The sequence below is a fragment of the Coturnix japonica genome, chromosome 2 (assembly GCF_001577835.2).
Source record: "Coturnix japonica isolate 7356 chromosome 2, Coturnix japonica 2.1, whole genome shotgun sequence".
Classification (NCBI taxonomy): domain Eukaryota; kingdom Metazoa; phylum Chordata; class Aves; order Galliformes; family Phasianidae; genus Coturnix; species Coturnix japonica.
Window position 1 is genome coordinate 130,945,544 of NC_029517.1, and position 17,602 is coordinate 130,963,145.

The 17,602-nt window shown below is 37.7% G+C and overlaps 1 protein-coding gene across 6 annotated transcripts in view; it reads right to left on the reverse strand.

Moving 5' to 3' along the window:
• Positions 1-17,602, reverse strand: part of TRAPPC9 (trafficking protein particle complex 9) — a 407,093-nt gene that overhangs the window by 227,897 nt on the left and 161,594 nt on the right. The window lies entirely within an intron of this gene.

Here is a 17,602-nt window from a genome sequence, read left to right on the forward strand (position 1 = left end):
ATACTAAATACTTATATGTTAAACTAGAATCACTAATCTAATTTGGAAGGCAATTTAGAGCAGCTCACATCACATGAAATGTGGTTATAGCAGATCTAATATACTGTGCTGCCAAAACAGCTTTAATTTCCTGAATCGCCTGAAATAGAAAAATAATTAGGGAAGAATTAAAATATATTGCTCTTGAGATGACTTTGCACTTAAGGAAAACACAAGACCAAGCTACGGCTTTTTAAAGCCACCTGCAGTGTAACAGAGGTGTGAGAAGGGCACTTCACAAAATACACAGGATCGCTATGACTCTTTCTGCATTTCCGCATCTATCGATGATAGAAACATATTACAAACGTTGCCAGAAGAAAAACAGCAGTAAGAGAAATCAACAAGAAAGGGCTCTGAAATCCCACCAGACCAGAAGGTATTTTCTATAATTATCATTAATTAACAGAACCATAGGATGGCTTGGGTTGGAAGGGACCTCAAGGATCATCAAGCTTCAACTGCCTGCCACAGGCAGGGCCGCCAACCTCCATATCTAATGCTATAACAGGCTGCCCAGATTACAGAAAATGCCCAACTATAGAAAATGTTGACCTCAAAAGAAAGTGAGGAAATATACACAAAAACAAGGCATCATCCGAAACTTAACAAGTTTACTGTGGAAAGGTGAATTTACATAGGCCCATCACACATCACCCCCAGAAAAATCTCAAGAGAAGCCATTAATGTTCCAAGACTTCCTTCATCATTAAAACACAAAAATAGAGCATTGAGACAAAGGTGGCACAATTACTGCTTCTAGAAGCCACCTCCTCTGCTGATCGCATTTTTGCTCATCTTCACATTGAAGAATCAAAGAAGTCCAAGACATCAATCTATTCCTCTCTAAGGGATGTTTTTGTCTTGGCTATTTTTTGTTCAGCAAGAGATCATTATGATTTCTTCATTTGCATGCAAAGACCATCAAGTCCTGGGCACATAAAAAAATTAAATTGAGCTGCTGAAAGTAGATCACAGAAAGTGCAGGAATCAGTCCAGGAACAAAGAATGTAATGAAAAACACCTGGACACAATTTGTAGTGTGGATTTAAGGAAAAAACAGAAAACCAAATCAGGTCTGAAAATAATAACTTGAATTCTCATTGATTTTTAACCACTGATCTGCAAATGGCAGTACAGTTTCCTGGGTTTTGCACACATGGAAGACCAGGTGCAATGGGAGCTTTGTTTCCAAGATGCTTTGTGCTGAGTGACACATGATCAGATGCAAAGTCAGTAATTAATTTCTACTGCACACAGAGTATGGCTTAAATTCTTATATAAATATTCATACGTAGTTACCTATATTCATATTTCAACAACAAATTATCTTAGTTTATGAACAGTGAACCATTGGATCCGTCTCCCATTGGATCTAGAGAACAGCTCATTATTTACCATGCCACACTTTTCTAAGTGAATGATATATTAGAAAAACATTCCTGCCCAACAATATTTAATATTTAATTGACAGCATTAAGATTGCATTCTTCTGTTAATGGATCATTACTGGCAATATGGTATTTTTTTCCTCTGGAAATTAAATATGCATGCATGCATTTTCTTCCCCAGATGCTCAGCAACAAATTCACATCAGCTTCTTGAATACAGGCGAGATTCTGCTAAACAACACTTACTTGTACAGCTCTGAAATAACTTGTATTAAACTCAAAGGCATGGCAACATAAGCATACAGGGCTCCTGGTACTCAGACCACTACTAATTTTTCTGCTTTTACTGATTTCATTTATACTTTGCATAGCATATTTAGCATTGTGACACCTCAACCTTTAAAAGAAAGGAGAACACCCCCAGAGCACCCACCTTCTAGAAAGTGAGAACTCTGAGAAAAAGAGAGAACTACAGAGAAAATATCAGAGGAAGCAATATTATGAATACAGCTGTGGGCAGAAAATATGAAAACAATAAAGAGAAATAAATAACATTTTTCAAGACGTTAGTTGCACTCAAGCTGTAGAATGACAAAAATAAATCCAAACTCCTACTTAAACATAAACATTTTTCACCATCAGTATTCTGCTTCCTTTTGCACTCAAAATATTAATACGGAGTTTTTTCTCTACATTCTGTGTCAATGCTGTTACTTCAGTATTTATTCTCCAGCCTATGCACTGTGTAGTAAATGGGAATGATTTACCTAAAAATCAAATAAAAATATAAATACCTTAGCCTGAAGCAGTTACTCATCCCTAAAGCTTTCCCCCACACAAACACAGCTTCTTCACCTCACTTCTAATATGGGATCTGTGGATGCCCCATTCCTGGAGGCATTCAAGGCCAGGCTGGATGTGGCTCTGGGCAACCTGGTCTGACGGTTGGCGACCCTGCACATAGCAGGGTGGTTGAAACTCAATGATCATTGTGGTCCTTTTCAACCCAGGCCATTCTATGATTCTATCATTGTTCCTACCTCAAACAGTGCATTTCACCAGCGAGGTACGAAATGAATAGATGACCAACAGCTGAAAAAATTTATGTGAAGAGCAAGCAGATAATCTGGGCACTGGGTTGCAATAACCAAATATATATATATATATATATATATAATTTTTAAGTGATCTGCACAGATCCATTTGGTGGTTTTGGTTTTATCCCAAAAGCAGCACAAAGCAGAAGGCAGCGAACAACAGTGTCTTGAACATCGCTCAACTTTGTCGCTGTGTTCTGCACCAAGATGATGAAAATGAAACATATTAGAGCCATTAAAGTCTTTCTCCACTTCCATCTACGGTTTCTCAACAACCTATGATTCCTGTGAAGAGCCCTCTGCACCTCTTTTCTCCCGTTATTTGTCCTTGCTTGTTGCAAAAGGAATCAGGAAATTCTATAATAGAGAGAAGAAAAATGAAAGGCAATTGAGATTGAAACAGGGATTCGATTTACTGTGGGCAGCTCTGACAACGACGGCTCACACTGTGCAAGGGTAAATGCATACCCAGTTCTTTGCCCTTCACAGTACTTAGATCTGAGGAAAGACTTACAAGATCTTTAAACCCCAAAGCTTAAATACATACTTGCTTCAGGAAAGGGGACCAGAGTTCCATTTTACCCCACTCTGCCTCATGGGGAGCTGTCCAAATCTTCTACAGGAAGTGTTTTAAATAAATCATAAGTTATTTGTATAAAAACACTGCATTATGTAAAAATATTTAATAGCCAATCCCGCAAATGCAAAGCAGGTTTTGTTTCTCTCCGGCTAACCTTGCTTGCGTGGGAGGAGGAATAAAGTAACACAAGTTTTCATGAATAATGAAACAATTGTGGTTTGAAACTCCTGGGTTTTGTCATGAAATGAGCCCCAGCCGTTGTGACAGCTCCTCAGACAGGGAAGCATTGGAACAGGGATGCAAATTATTCAAATACAAATTAAGGGAACGAAGAGGAAAAGGTCAGCTTGTTGGCAATGCTGATACGTCTGCGTGGTCTCATCCCACATCACCTGTCAGGATGGCTTACAGGGAAAAATATGACAAACCTTCCACCGGTGCAGCAGCCATTTCAATGACAGTTATCTCAAGTCTTGTTAAAGTAACAGCACAGAACTATTTAAGATATCGGACAGTTCATTTCATCACTTCTCATAACACGAGTTACAGCTTTACATGAAATATTGCCCTGACCTGGTGACAAACTGCACAACAAAAAGGACTTTATGTACAAAAAAAAGTTGCTGCAAATGCCGTCATGACTAATCCTGAGCCAGCGCTGCACACATCCCTCTTCACAACAGCAGGCCTGGTTAATATTAAGCAATCCCAACAGTTTTGTGGAAGTGGCAAGCAGCAGATAGAACGAATAAAGGGAGAAGCAAGTAAGGGAATGTTGCATGCATGCCGTGTTCAGGCTGCTGCCTCTGCCCTGGGCCCATGCTGCTGCCCAAGGAATGAATCATAGGTTCATTAAAGTTGGAAAAGACCACTAGGATCATCAAGCCTAATTACCTCGCCCAATAAACCATGTCCCACAGTGTCACATCTACACCCCCAGAGACGGAGGCAACACCACCTCCGCAGGCAGCCTGTGCCAATGTCTCACTAGCATGGCCAGACCATGCCCACCCCTGCCCCACAGTGCTGCCTGCACCTCTGACGTCCTCAGCTCTTGTGATACGATGAGTGCACGTAATGAAGTTACACATCATGTTTACTAAATAAAACAGGGTTAAAAGCAGACGTCAAATTAAAAGAAAAGCAGCAAAATCTGGTTAATATAACTAGATTTCAGCTTTCATTAAGTAAGAAAAATATCGATGCTTTGTTTGGAAGAATAGAAATCTAGAGTTAGACCTTATTCAATTATCTTTAGGAAGAAAGGATGTAACAAGAACCCGAAAACTCTTCCTCATGGCTAACTACCTATTTAAATACTATCACCCACAGATGAGTGTGCAAGCTGTTTCCATAATGAAGCTGAAATGAGGCAGTTGGAGATGTTACTCAATATTATGCTTTATGCTTCCTGCCCGTTCTCCTGACATATGGGAGGCAGCAGGGACACGGACACAGAGCCAGACTAGATTGGGATTACTTAGGAAAAACACCAAATACATACACACACATACATATATATAATGTCACTGACAATGCAGGTCTGTGACATATTTGAATGTATATATATTAATCTATCTGGCAAATATGTCCTTGTATTGTCAATGAGCTTAAATTTCAGAAAGTGTTACAAATGATGACGATACCATTTTTTCTCACTTTAAGAAGGAAATAATAATTATGAAAATAAACATATGAACCAAGAAAAAGAAACAAAAATATCCTCACTTGATTCTCATAGTATCATGTTTCAGGTATAAATAATTGCATATAAATACAAATACTGCAGCTGATACAAAATAAAAGGCAGAGTAGTGACACCTGAGTATATAATTATTTCAGGGCTAGGAAGGACTTAAATAATCAAACCCCTTGTGTGATTAATATGTATGCATCAACAAACAAACACGATGAACTCATCCAAATCAACATATACTTGTGCTTCTAAATATTTCAGTACTTGAGAAATGCAATCTAGATGTCATATGTTACAACAAAATACAACTGTAGAAATAAATGGCTCGAGTGACCCTTAAGTAATGATATCTCCTCCTGGCCAAATGCTGACTTCATAAAGAAAAAGGATTGCTTTAATATCTGAACTAAGCCAAGCAAAAGATAAATTTTTCCATTAATCTTTGAAAGGTCAATTAAATTAAAAAAAAATTTGCATTTAGAACTTAATTATTTATTTAAAATAATTGAAGAGAAGATAAAAGCTGAAACTATAGTGCTGAAGTCTGTTAAACTCAACAGCTTACACTTATCCACACCATTCCAGATGATAAAAAGTTAAACCAGGAAAGAACACTCTTGTATATAATGTAATGTCTGAAAATGGAACCATGTTAAGAGAGGGTCAGCTCCTTAAGCCTCCTATTTAAGTGAGATTATACTGTGCATGCTGCGAATCTCTCTTTTTAATTCCTAACTCTGAATTTGAAAAACATAACCTGGTAATTGTGAGGAATAACAATTAGCTTCAACTTGAATCTTGTTTGCTTTCCCATTCGAACGATTAGGATCCTACGGCAGTCACCATGGAGCAGAATCGTTGGCTACGTAATGAAGTAAGAAATTTAGAGCCAGTAATGGTGGCAACAGCGTACTTCATAAATACATCAACTTTGGAAGTCTGATAACCAACAGTCGTTGAATCAGTTCAGAAACGCAGAAAAGTGTAACTATGATACTATTTAAAGACTGAGTTGAAAATTCTCCCTTTATTTATCAAATCAGAACTAGGGGTGAATTTTCATCCTATCATTATTCAAAATAATTCCACGCTGCACCTCCCACCTCACAGGGGAATATTAATAATCACAGAGTCAGAAAAATAAATTATTATTCAGTTACTCATTTGCATAATTCAGTACTGCAGTTATACGGCAGAAGGCTCAAAATTAAATGCATATGAATTAAAAAGGATGGAATTGTGTGCAAGATAAACGAAACAAAAAAAAAATTATTCTAAGTCCTGAAAACTTGCCATTCTAGCCCTGAGTCCATAGGGGATACAGAATATTGGCCTCCTGAATTTGATACATCTTGAATACCAACTCTCTTTGCTTAAAAAGTTCCAAAGAATCAACATGTGTATGGCATTGTCTCTCTTATATGGAAGCATGAACACGTTGCACACATCTTATAGGTCATCTTCAGGGAAGATAGTGAGATCCCAATCATACCAAATTCAGAGACAAACATCTTAACAGCCTACGCATCCAAGCAATCAAGACATCGTGCAACATCCCAATTGGAAGAGATCCAATAGGATCACTGAGTCCAACTCCTGACTCCATGCTCCAAATCCAAACCCTATGTCTGAGAGCAGTGTCCAAATGCTCACTTAACTCCAAAAAACCCATGGATCTCAGCTGTTCCTCATCCGTTTTGCCCTCATTTGGATGCTCCCTAATCACACACATGAAGCAGTTCATCTTACTGATATACAAGAGAACATGAAATAATACATGGCTTTGCAGACAAGATTTTCATAAAGAAAGTAATTCTGGCATTTGTGAGGCAAAACAATACAATGTGTGAATGCTCAGTGTGCCAGAGTACGCCTTCCAAAATGAACTATCACTTCAAGATACAAGTAGACTTCATATATGTAGTGAATTATTCATTTACTTTCTACTTTCTTTTTTTTATACACAAACCTAACATTTGCCCTTGTCCCCAAAGCTCTGCAGTAGAAGTTGATCCTGGAATGAACTGCTATGATAACCAAATTCTTTTCCAAGTCACTGCTTTACCAAACAGTTTCCCTTTCTAGATGTGTAACCTATGTATGTTGATCACTAAGTGTGACCTTCACATTTTCAGGATTTCCTAAGAAATCAATAACAGCTGTACAAAAGGCTCTTCTGAAAGTCCTTTGAAGGTTCTTTTATGGAAGTTAGCCCAGACGACAGATATCAAAACCTTTACTTTGCCACAAACCCAGTGATTTCCGTGGTATGTAAACAAATATCAGAGATACTCAAGTTCCAAAACCAAGGTTTTTTGAGTCTTACCATCCATGCTTATACCAGCCTGCCAAAATCAAAGACTGGGGACAAATCAAGACATCATACTTCAGGAAAACAAACCATCAGTACAATAGCAAAGGTCTCACCACAGCTCCCTGGTCTATGTGTTCTGACCCACGAAGCTGATTTTCTAACTTTTAACAGGTAATAAATACGCTCATTAAATCCCTAAATCTTACTGTTCCAGATTCCAGTTGTGGAGGTCTGCAGGTCACAGTGGCCAACTGCTCAGCACTGTTAATAACAATTAAGCCTATCTTACACTCACAAACACACAAACTTAATAATTGAACAATATTTTTTCCCAGAAAAACACAGCGCATACATATATTTTCTCCACCAGATCATTAACTGGTTGGACTAAATGTTCGTTCAGAAGCAAACTTAGAAAGAAAGCTATTTTTAGAAAAGAAATCAACCACTGTGCACTGCAGCAGCCTGCAAGACTACACTGCTCTTATCAGTTCTCATCAACAGTTAGACTGTTAATGAATGTTTATGTCCTAGCCTGAAAGCATTTCCCCTCTGCCCAGGAGATAATGTTTTATAAACAAGGCACTGCTTCTATTGCTAATATCACTCAGCCTTAAGTAGCCTTGGATCTGGCTTCAGCAACACACAGCACTGGGATTGCCTTCGCTTGAATCTCACCCTGCTTACATCTGTTTACCTCTGCGCATTTTACCCTACATGCGTTGTATCATTTGCTTTACTTGTATGTTAGAAAATGAGCACAACGCTAACTTACTTCTCTATTTTGTCCAGAACTCAACTGCTATGAGATGGAGCTCCAATTGGAAAAGGCAGTGAAACCAACATTCCAAACCTACATCTTTTGCTCTTCTCCATTTCAACTGAGAGTTCATCAAAGGCATCATTTTAATTATGCTATTAAGCTTTTTCACAATTTTCATGACTTTTTAAGAGAGTGAGGAATACTATATCATGGTTCAGAAGCCATGCAATTTTTCATCTACTTTCTTCATGCTTGCTTGAAATAAAGCTTCACAGAATCATAGAATGGTTTTGGTTGAGTTCAAAAATATCCAGCTTGAAATACGCATTTAAATTAATTGAAGAACAATTATTTTAAACAAAATAACGTTGGTGTTATCTGGGTATGCTGGTAATATGTTGATATACATAAACACCAAAGTAAAGATTTTTTCAGCATTACTTTTTCACCAAGAAATTTAGAAAGCCTTTTCACTCTTCCATATCTCTATTTTATGAGCTAAAATACTGGTGAGGGGTCTGCAGCACAAGCCTTATGAGGAGCGGCTCAGGGAGCCCAAACAGACAGGCTAGTAATAGCAGACCAATTGCACCCCAGAATTTTGTAGCTGTTTTTCAAACCTTTTCATCCACAGCTAATGAGCCCCCTATGCTCCTGATGTGTTAATTCACGTTGTTATATAATTACACAATCTATATATAATTAGCATTGGGTTTATACATAATAAGCATATAATGCAGCATGCACGTACAAAACAATTACAGTTGTAAAGGTAGCCAGCAGCTTTTAGATTAAGCATTTGCTTATCACTGAGTAACTACATGTGCGATCTGCCCCATTATATACAATGCAAATAAAATCCTGTCCAAGCCTGCCATTTTAGATGCATCATGTAAAAATTGCTTCATCCACCCTCTTGGAAAACAGTAAATGTGAATAATAAGGATAAATGAGAAGTGTGGAAAATATTGCATGGTTTGCTTTGTTCTGAACGTAAGCTTTTTATAGAAAGGATTTCCTTTTTTGCTGCTTATTATTCTCCATTTCACTTCACCCATTCTACTAGAAAGGAGACGCCATCAAGCAGCAAATTGAGGAAGAAAGCCACAAAGATTTTCTATTCCCATTGATTCCCATTGAGCCTCCCTCAGGGATATACAAATTGGAAATTGCTAAATTATCATCTAATAGGCAGAAACAACGTAGGCGAGACCAATTAAGTAAAAGGCAGAAAGTTGTATTACACATGTAATTAAACGAAATTCTTTGACTAGACTGCATTAGAATAATTTCCCAAAAAGGACAAAATTCCACTTTAATCAGCACATGACACATTGTATGACATGCCACTAAAACAGCACATGAAGAGTTTTGATATTAAAAGGAAAAAAAAAAAAAAAAAACAAATCTCAACTGTAAATGAATTTATTTCCAGATGTTAAGGAATGGGCTAAATAGCAGCCCACATTCACAAGTGACAGACTCTAATAACGCGTAATTGAGTACAGAGTCATAAAGTGTAAGGTGGTTGGGTTTTTTTTGTTGTTTTTCTCGTGGGTTTTTTTCTCTAGCTGTAATACCCTTTAAATATGCATCCACACGTTTTCTCCAACCAAACTGTTCTCTCACAGAAGTTTCCACTTAGGCACAGGTTGTAGGAAATCGCTAAATCAAGTCAGCACCTTAATTGCGGACTGCAGTACGACTGACGATAAATAGGGATGATAGCTTTGGTGTGCAATCATGGACATCATCAAAAAGAGTAACATAACGGTGGAAAAAACAACAGTGAAATCAATGCCCCTTTACAAGGCTTCAGGTCCTTCCTCTCAAACCACTGCACTAAGCAAACTATTGCTCATTGAAGGTTCTGGCTCATCAGTGCCCGCTGTCCAGACTTGAGATACTGTGCAGGTGCTTTGCCCCAGCCCTTGGAAGAGGGCAAATTATGGTCAAAATGTACTCCAAAAGGGACATATAGGTGATGCCCCAGAGCTACAGCAGCCAGAGGAGCAATGCACCCTTCTCCCCGCAGTACTTTCTCAAATTCTGAAGTGCCTAAAGCAGCCAAAAACCAAAGCATCATCACTCCATTCTGAGAACAATGCAATAGGATTTAATTCATTTAAACAAACCAATAGGATTTAGTTCGTTTAAACCTTTAATTGTTTATAAAACTGATAATCTGAATATCAGCTATGTAATAACAACTTTATGCGGAATTGCTTCTTTGGAACGGAATTAATTGTGCGATCCTTCTGCAAATGAATGGGCAAATGCCTTCAGGAACTTACGACAGCCTCTATAAGCCAAGTCAAACTAACATTTACCTTCAAGTAGTTCCTAATAGCAAACTTTATCTTTGTGTATTATATATCTTCAGTCAATATCATTTTAATAGTAAATCTTTGACCTTCTGTCTGAGAAAGTTCCTGTCCCATTGGAATTAATTTGCTAAGTAGGCTTAGAAACCCTGGTGAAATCATTATCATCATTTCATTATGGGAAATGTCACATTGTTTAGCTCTTAAATGTGCACAAACTAAAATGAATGACATTGAAAGGAAATACTGTGATTTGCTTTCTCAATTGAACAGTGTGGACGTGTAGAAAATGGCAGAGGCACGTGATCTAAATTGCCCTAGAAAAAAAGCAACCTCTTGGTATCACAGAAACAAAAAACACAGTTTCTTAGAAATGCTAACATTTTTTACATGCTTACTGTTTGTTCTTATGTCCGAGGGATCAAAACAAAATGAGTTTGTGCAGCTGTTGTCAGGACTGCCATCAACAAGATGCAATGCAAAAGACAGAAACTGGGACCTGTTTTGGTCAGCCTGGATTCAAGTATTCAGGACAAGCGGTACAGACGTAACCAACTGCCTAATGTCACTGTGTGCCTGAAAATATCACTGTACAGGAGTCCAGCCTGCAAAGACACTAGATGGAAGACAAGAAACTCACAAAATTACAGATGACCAACACTTTACAGAGAAGACCTCCCAGAAAAACACAGGAGAGAATACAAGAAAGAAGGTGACTTGAAAACACATAGAATACCCTGGGAAACAACATTAAGGAGCACTGACGCAAGCATGCTCCTTGTCTAGATATAAATTCCACATCAAGCCTGTGTACATATAATCATTGCCTATTAAACACCCATTTGTAGTGATTTTATCAGGGCTTGCAAGTCTCTTTCATGCAGTTTTCCATTTCATAGCAGAGTGGTCACAAATATATATTCTTTACTATGTTCAGTCCTCCACCTGTGCATTCTGAAGGAATACAGGCAATAGCTGAATTAATCAGCTAACGATGAATACCTTAAGATATGCTCTCCAGCAATAGACTGAGGGAGGAAAAAAGGAATTACAGCTGAAGTACAGTGTACCTATTGTGCCTGATGCTGTTGGTTGGAGCTGCTGTAAGGTAAGACGGGGTAAAGGCTACTCATGACTAATGAATAAATGGCTTCAAAGTTAAAGAGAGATTTAGGTCAGATAAAAGGAAAAATTTTATACTACAAAGGTAGTGAAGCACTGGAATTGATTTTTCAGGGAAGCAGTGGATGCCTCTTGGAGACACTGAAGGTCAGTCAGGATGGGACTCTAAGCAACCAGATATAACTGTATCCCTGCTCGTTCCCGGGGGGTTGGACTTGATGGCCTTTAAAGGTACCTTCCAACACACATGATTCTATTGGAGTATTTCTTGTAGAACATAGGACAGCTCGTTATTTAAGCCTATGGATATTCTCAAAAACATCTCAAAGACTTCAAACTTCATTCTTTAAGTTTACTTCAGTACTTTACAAGTAAGAAAACCAATAGGACTTCATCTCCTGATTTTAAGAATGCTGCATATGGACGCCTATCTTTAAATGAAGAAAACAGGACAACAACACTTTCAACAATAACTCTTATCAAATATATAGTGGGAAAAAATCCTACAGATTTGTATGCGCACTGAAGTTTTTAATTATATGCTCTTTGCTGCAGGAGGGAGTAATATTTATAAAATATTTACTAAATCTACATATGTTGCTGCATTCTTTCACTCCCACATCTTCCAAAGTTCAGTGCGTTGAATAATGCAGTTTCTTTTCAATGGCTAAAATTTTTTGCAGTGTTATTGTATATTTCTAAAAAAGAAATCATTCTGTTGTGTCACAGCTTTAGGAGATGTAGGCTTAGCGATCTCACAATGCAAAAACATTGAGTTTTAATCCTTTTCACTTCACTGAAGGAACAATACATTCTCCATCCTGCTTCTATTAATAACTGATTTTTTTTTTATTTTTTTTTTTGTAACGTATTTCTCAAATATAGAGACAAATGTTCAGACAAAACTTTAGCCATGCCTATAGATCCTCATTATCTAAACTAAGTTAATCCTGGGAATAATGATCCATTGTTTAATGTGCACTTATATTCTTTACTTGGAGGTCAGTAATTCCAAATCAGATTTCTTGAGTTCATCATTTACTTACTTTCTCCCTTTCAGTCTTCTAATCTCCAACACACAGATTATTAATGTTTATAATCTTCATCCCACTCATCATTATCAATAATAAGCATTTTCAAAGACTCTGCTATGCCCCAAAGAGAAGGAAGTGCAAAGGCAAGTCAGCATTTGGACAAGTAATTAAAATTCAGTTAACATTTCCATAGATAATACATGTTCCAAATGATAATGAAACCCTTTATCGTGCTCTTCCACTCCAGTGGCCAAACAGTGTTAAATATTAATAGATATGGAAAAGGATGGTTATTCACCAAAAAGTTCAAGCTCTTTTAAGATGTCTCAGTCTACTTCAGTGCTTTCATATTGGTTGTGTTCACGATATAAGGCAGTTTTTAGCCTGAGAGTTACCAGATCACTTAACACCTCACTGCTGCCCTGACCCACCTACACACTGCTTGAAGATTAATCCCAAAGGATGGCACATCTCCCTCACCTCCTTCAGTTTCTCTCAGCATCCAGACTAAATTCAACATCAAAAACGAGACTGATGAAATGAAAACATCTGCAGACTTTTAAACCTGCAGGTCCCAAAGTGTTTGCAGTCAACTCCACAAAGATCTGGCCTCTCCACCACCCTCAAGAACAAACGGTATCATTTCCTGCTGTCAATGGAAATCTGTCTAGCCAGGTTGCAGTAAATTTACCATGCCTCGGTCAGCCACTCAGTTAAGCACAGCGATGCTCTCCACACCACAGACTTTTGATCTGAGCTCTGGGACAGTTTCATAACTCAAAAGACCAAGCAGCTCCTGCAAATGTAGTCATGATAATATGGATACAATTATTTCATCAGTTTCAATGCCTTCTTCCTGAGATATTTTTAGTAGTAGTTGGAACTGGGGAAAGGCATTCATCATTACAATCAGTGGATTAGGAACATACATTATCTGGCATGAGCTGCTGTAGCACCCACAGCATTCATATTTCTGGTTGATATTCAACACAAATGAAATGCTAGACACATTCAGTTCTGGAAAGTAACAAGAAGAATTTACCTCCAGCATTAAAGTTTATTGAGAAGCCAAAAAGGAATAACTACTCAAACCAAATCACTTTGTGCCTCATTTTGCACTGGTTTCCTGACTACATATCACACAGTGCTATGAACACTCATCAGCACCTCTAACACTTCCCAAAGCTCCAACACACTAAAAAGCACCAGAGACTTTGTGCCCCAACCAAGACAAAACCTAACAGTGTAGGGGATGAAGATGAAAGGCTCCTCTCTGCAGATGCTGGCTGTGTCTCATCAAACAAAAAGCATGGCTCAAATTAACTCGAGTACATGAAATAGCAGTGCAATCATTTCTAGGAATCTTTGTGCTTGTTTTAGGTAATGATAAAAAATTACTCTACTTTACTCAAAGTGTGTGTACCTACTAGTACACAGGCCCCCATGAAAGGCCTTAAAGCAACTTAAATCCAAACTGTACATCCTTTTGCTGGCAGTGGTCTTGACCTATACAGCACCTGGATATTTACATAAAATACAGGAAATACAAAAAGCTCACCCCCAGAAGATGCACAGAAGCAAATCAGTTTTCATCACAGTAAATTATATTTCAGCAGTAGTTACCACATGGAACTTGAACCATAAAAGCTGCTCTATTTCTCTATTTCCAGCAGCACTAAAACTCCATTCTTCTAAGATGAGAGGAAACCTACTTCAGAACACATTTAGAAGGGTCACTAAATGGGCTTTCATGAGGAATAATCTCTGGAAAGTATGGAAAATAGTACACGGGCAAAGCAGTTGTTCTTGTTGCAAAGAGAGCTAAGGGTGGATGACAATTATTAGTGTGTATCAACAACTGCAACCAAAGAAGGTAAGGAAAGTTAAGTCCCTGCCTTGTCATTATAAAGCTCCTTGCTGCAGCTTCATTAAAGATTCACAAAACAAATGACAGTTTTTGCAAAGCCTGTTCAAGCCTCATAGGCACTCATGGAGAGCAGGGAACTGGGGAACTGCATCTCCCTGTTCTCCAGCTCTTCCACAGTAAGGTTTCTTGTCATCAGAGTATTTTGTCAGACTGGAAGAAATGGTATCTAGGCTGCAAGATATGGCTCCTGCCTCAAACCGTGACAAATAATGACCTTCATCTGCCTTAATTCAGCACATTGGCCAGTAGTAGTAGCAGTAGTTACATGATATGGAACTTGTTAGTGATGGGAATAATGCTGGATATCTCAAGGGGCCTTTTTATTAAGGGAACTGTATTACCAAGAAAAAGTTGTGATGATGCTGCTGAGAAATATTGGAATTTTTAGTGCAGGCTCCAGGGAAAGATTGAGATTTCCCTGGAATTGTACAACTGAGCACCACTCTACTCGCTGCCCTAAGCACCACCAGGGCAGACTGTGGCTTACAAAGGCTGTTCGGTTACACTCAGCTCCAAACCCTGCCATGTATAACTTCGGGGCGATAAGGTGACAGACCTTCCTCAAAATAATGTATTCTGAAGACGTTTTCTCCTCTTTTTCATTAGAAAAGAGGTTAAAGAAAATCGAGGTGCTCCAGGATCAGACATAAAAAAGAGAGACTTACTCAAGTTGTAAAAACAGACTGAAGGAAGGGAGACCCTCAAAAGACAAAAAGCTTCAAAGTCCCCATCCAAAACTGGATGTTGCTTATTATTATTTTGAGCTCAACACAAGTAAAGCAGAAGTCTAGAAGGAAACTTTAGAAATGCAACTGAAATGTTAAAGTGGTGAAGGATGAAGACTTTCAGGAGGGGCTCACAAGTATCAATTGCATTAGTTCATTCCTGAAACACAGGAGAAGTGAAGGAATTTGGTGACAGGTTATTGGAAATGCAGTGATCCTTCTTGGAAAGTGTACAAGGGGCAACCCTTCAAAGAAAAAAAAAAAATAAAAGGAACCTATTTTGATTAAAAAAAAAGCACATGGCATACAAAGAGAACAGACATAGTTGCTACAAAGCACTGTTTCCGCAGCCACATTGTATTAGCTAAAAAATACTAAAGGATCCTAGACTGATCAAATGAAGTATGCAGAAGAAGCAAGCTATTTTACGAGATTCCAAGACAAGATTCTCTCATCCCACTCAAGGGGTGAGAGAACAAAAAGAATAAAAGACAAAATCCAAGTAATTACATGGTGAAGCTGTTACTGTTCCGGTACCTTATACATCACACTTTCCCTTCATTAACTTTTTATTACTTAACATAGTACTATTAAATGCAAAGATCTTGGTGAAAAGGAAATTCACCTTATCACTGCACAACCTGTACTTTTATATATTTCATGTTATTTCATGGAGTTTAAAAGTATAATGAAAACAGTAACGCTGGCTGAGGCTCAGATTTCCCTCAAAATGTTCTTTTCTTGGCTGTTGCAGGTAAACACTTGGTAGAACAGTGTATCAGAAGACACAAAGCTCCTAATTGTAGCCCTGGAAAAACATCCTAAGAAAATCAGTAAGTGGGCTCTGAACACATGTAAGCTGATATGACAATTTGGAGACGTCAATGCATTGAGTTGACACACAAAAGATGAAGAACTATGTCAGTCTTCTTGGGATTAGAACCTCTGGTTTCAAAAGTCTAAATATTTCTAATCTGATATGTCAGGCATTCATCCAATCCATCCAGTTGTACTTTTTCTTAGTGTGCTTTCCTTTGAACATTAATATTTTCCCTAAAAATGGGTACAGAAAGAATTTGATTACTGAAATACGAAGGCATGGGCTCCAACAAAGCCGTAACACTGCAGCCTGTCAAAGGTGATAAGTGCCTCTGATTATTCTTTACTGTGTTCCCTGGAGTCAGCATTTCATTAAATAGCAATGCTCTCTTTTAAAAATAGATTCACCACTATGATGTCCTGAGGTTCTTTCCCATTTTTAGCTGAAACTACGTAGAGACAGATTTCTTTCCCCAGTAATTATATCTGATTTTCAGTTTTGTTGTTCCTGATAAGATTTGTTAAGTTTGGGTAATACAACCTGAAACAATTTATGAGCACTATAACAGCCATTTTTTTTTCTCTGTGTTTTAAGAATCTTCCTTCAGCTGGATGAATGAAGAGCCTAATCATACAAATCACAAAATGTCTTAACAATTAGGTATTAAGTTAAATCAGGGCAATTTGGCTGTTGAATCCATGAAGAAAGGCAATACAGTCAAACACTGTTGCATGTCAAACAAATCAGGTTGTTTACTGCATAATGACAAAATTCTTCCGGCGTATTTCAGAACAGAAAGCATCTACAGCATCTCCTTAATAACACCTGATCAAAATGTGTACTTCTTCCTTAATGATTAAGATATTATTTCAAGTAAAATGACTGCTTATTAAAAAAAATAATAATGATAATTGATGAATTTATGCAGGAAATTGTATCAAAGTACTGAAAAGAGCAAATATATTTTCAAACATATCTGTCTTCCTGATGCAATAGAGATAAATTACTCCTGCTCTGTAGAATACTTATCTAATTAGGGACAGCAGCAGGACAGCTGAATTGATTTCCTGCTAACTGAAACTCAGAAAACATTTTCCCCAAGACTTCAAAATTTTCCCTTCTTTTCTTCGTTAGTAGAACACCCATCAAACATCAGAAGAGATTAAAGCAACGCTACCAGAAGTGAGGGGAAAAAAGGTATTCAAATATTGTCTCTGGATATTTAAGTCGGAGTAACCCATAGGCAAGCTTTAAAGCATTACCCAATTACAGCTGAATTACCTGTACTGAAAACCTGGTCAGAATTCTGCAGTGCTTGCTGCAAGGAAAGATATTCTTATAAACTGGAAACTTTAACTGAAATACTGATAACCACTGATAGTGGTTTTGAAGTTGCCTATATTTAGATTCTTGACAAGGAGATGCTTCTTCATAGAATCACAAAATCACCAAGGTTGGAAAAGACCTAAAAGATCATCCAGTCTAATCGTTCACCTATTACCAATAGCTCCCACTAAACCATGTCTCTCAACACAACAACCAGTCATTCCTTACGTATTCTAATGAAAAGTTCTTAAACATTTTGTATTACTTTTTTTAAAGTAAATATGGTGGCATCTTGAAGTAAAGACCTATTGCATCACTATTTGCTACGTTTCAAAAATGTCAGAGATGTTATGGCTTCATTGCATCATTCTATATGCACAGAGAAAATCCTTGAGCCAGAGGTTCAGTTTGAAGCCCTAGAAGAAAAAAACAATTAAGAGAACT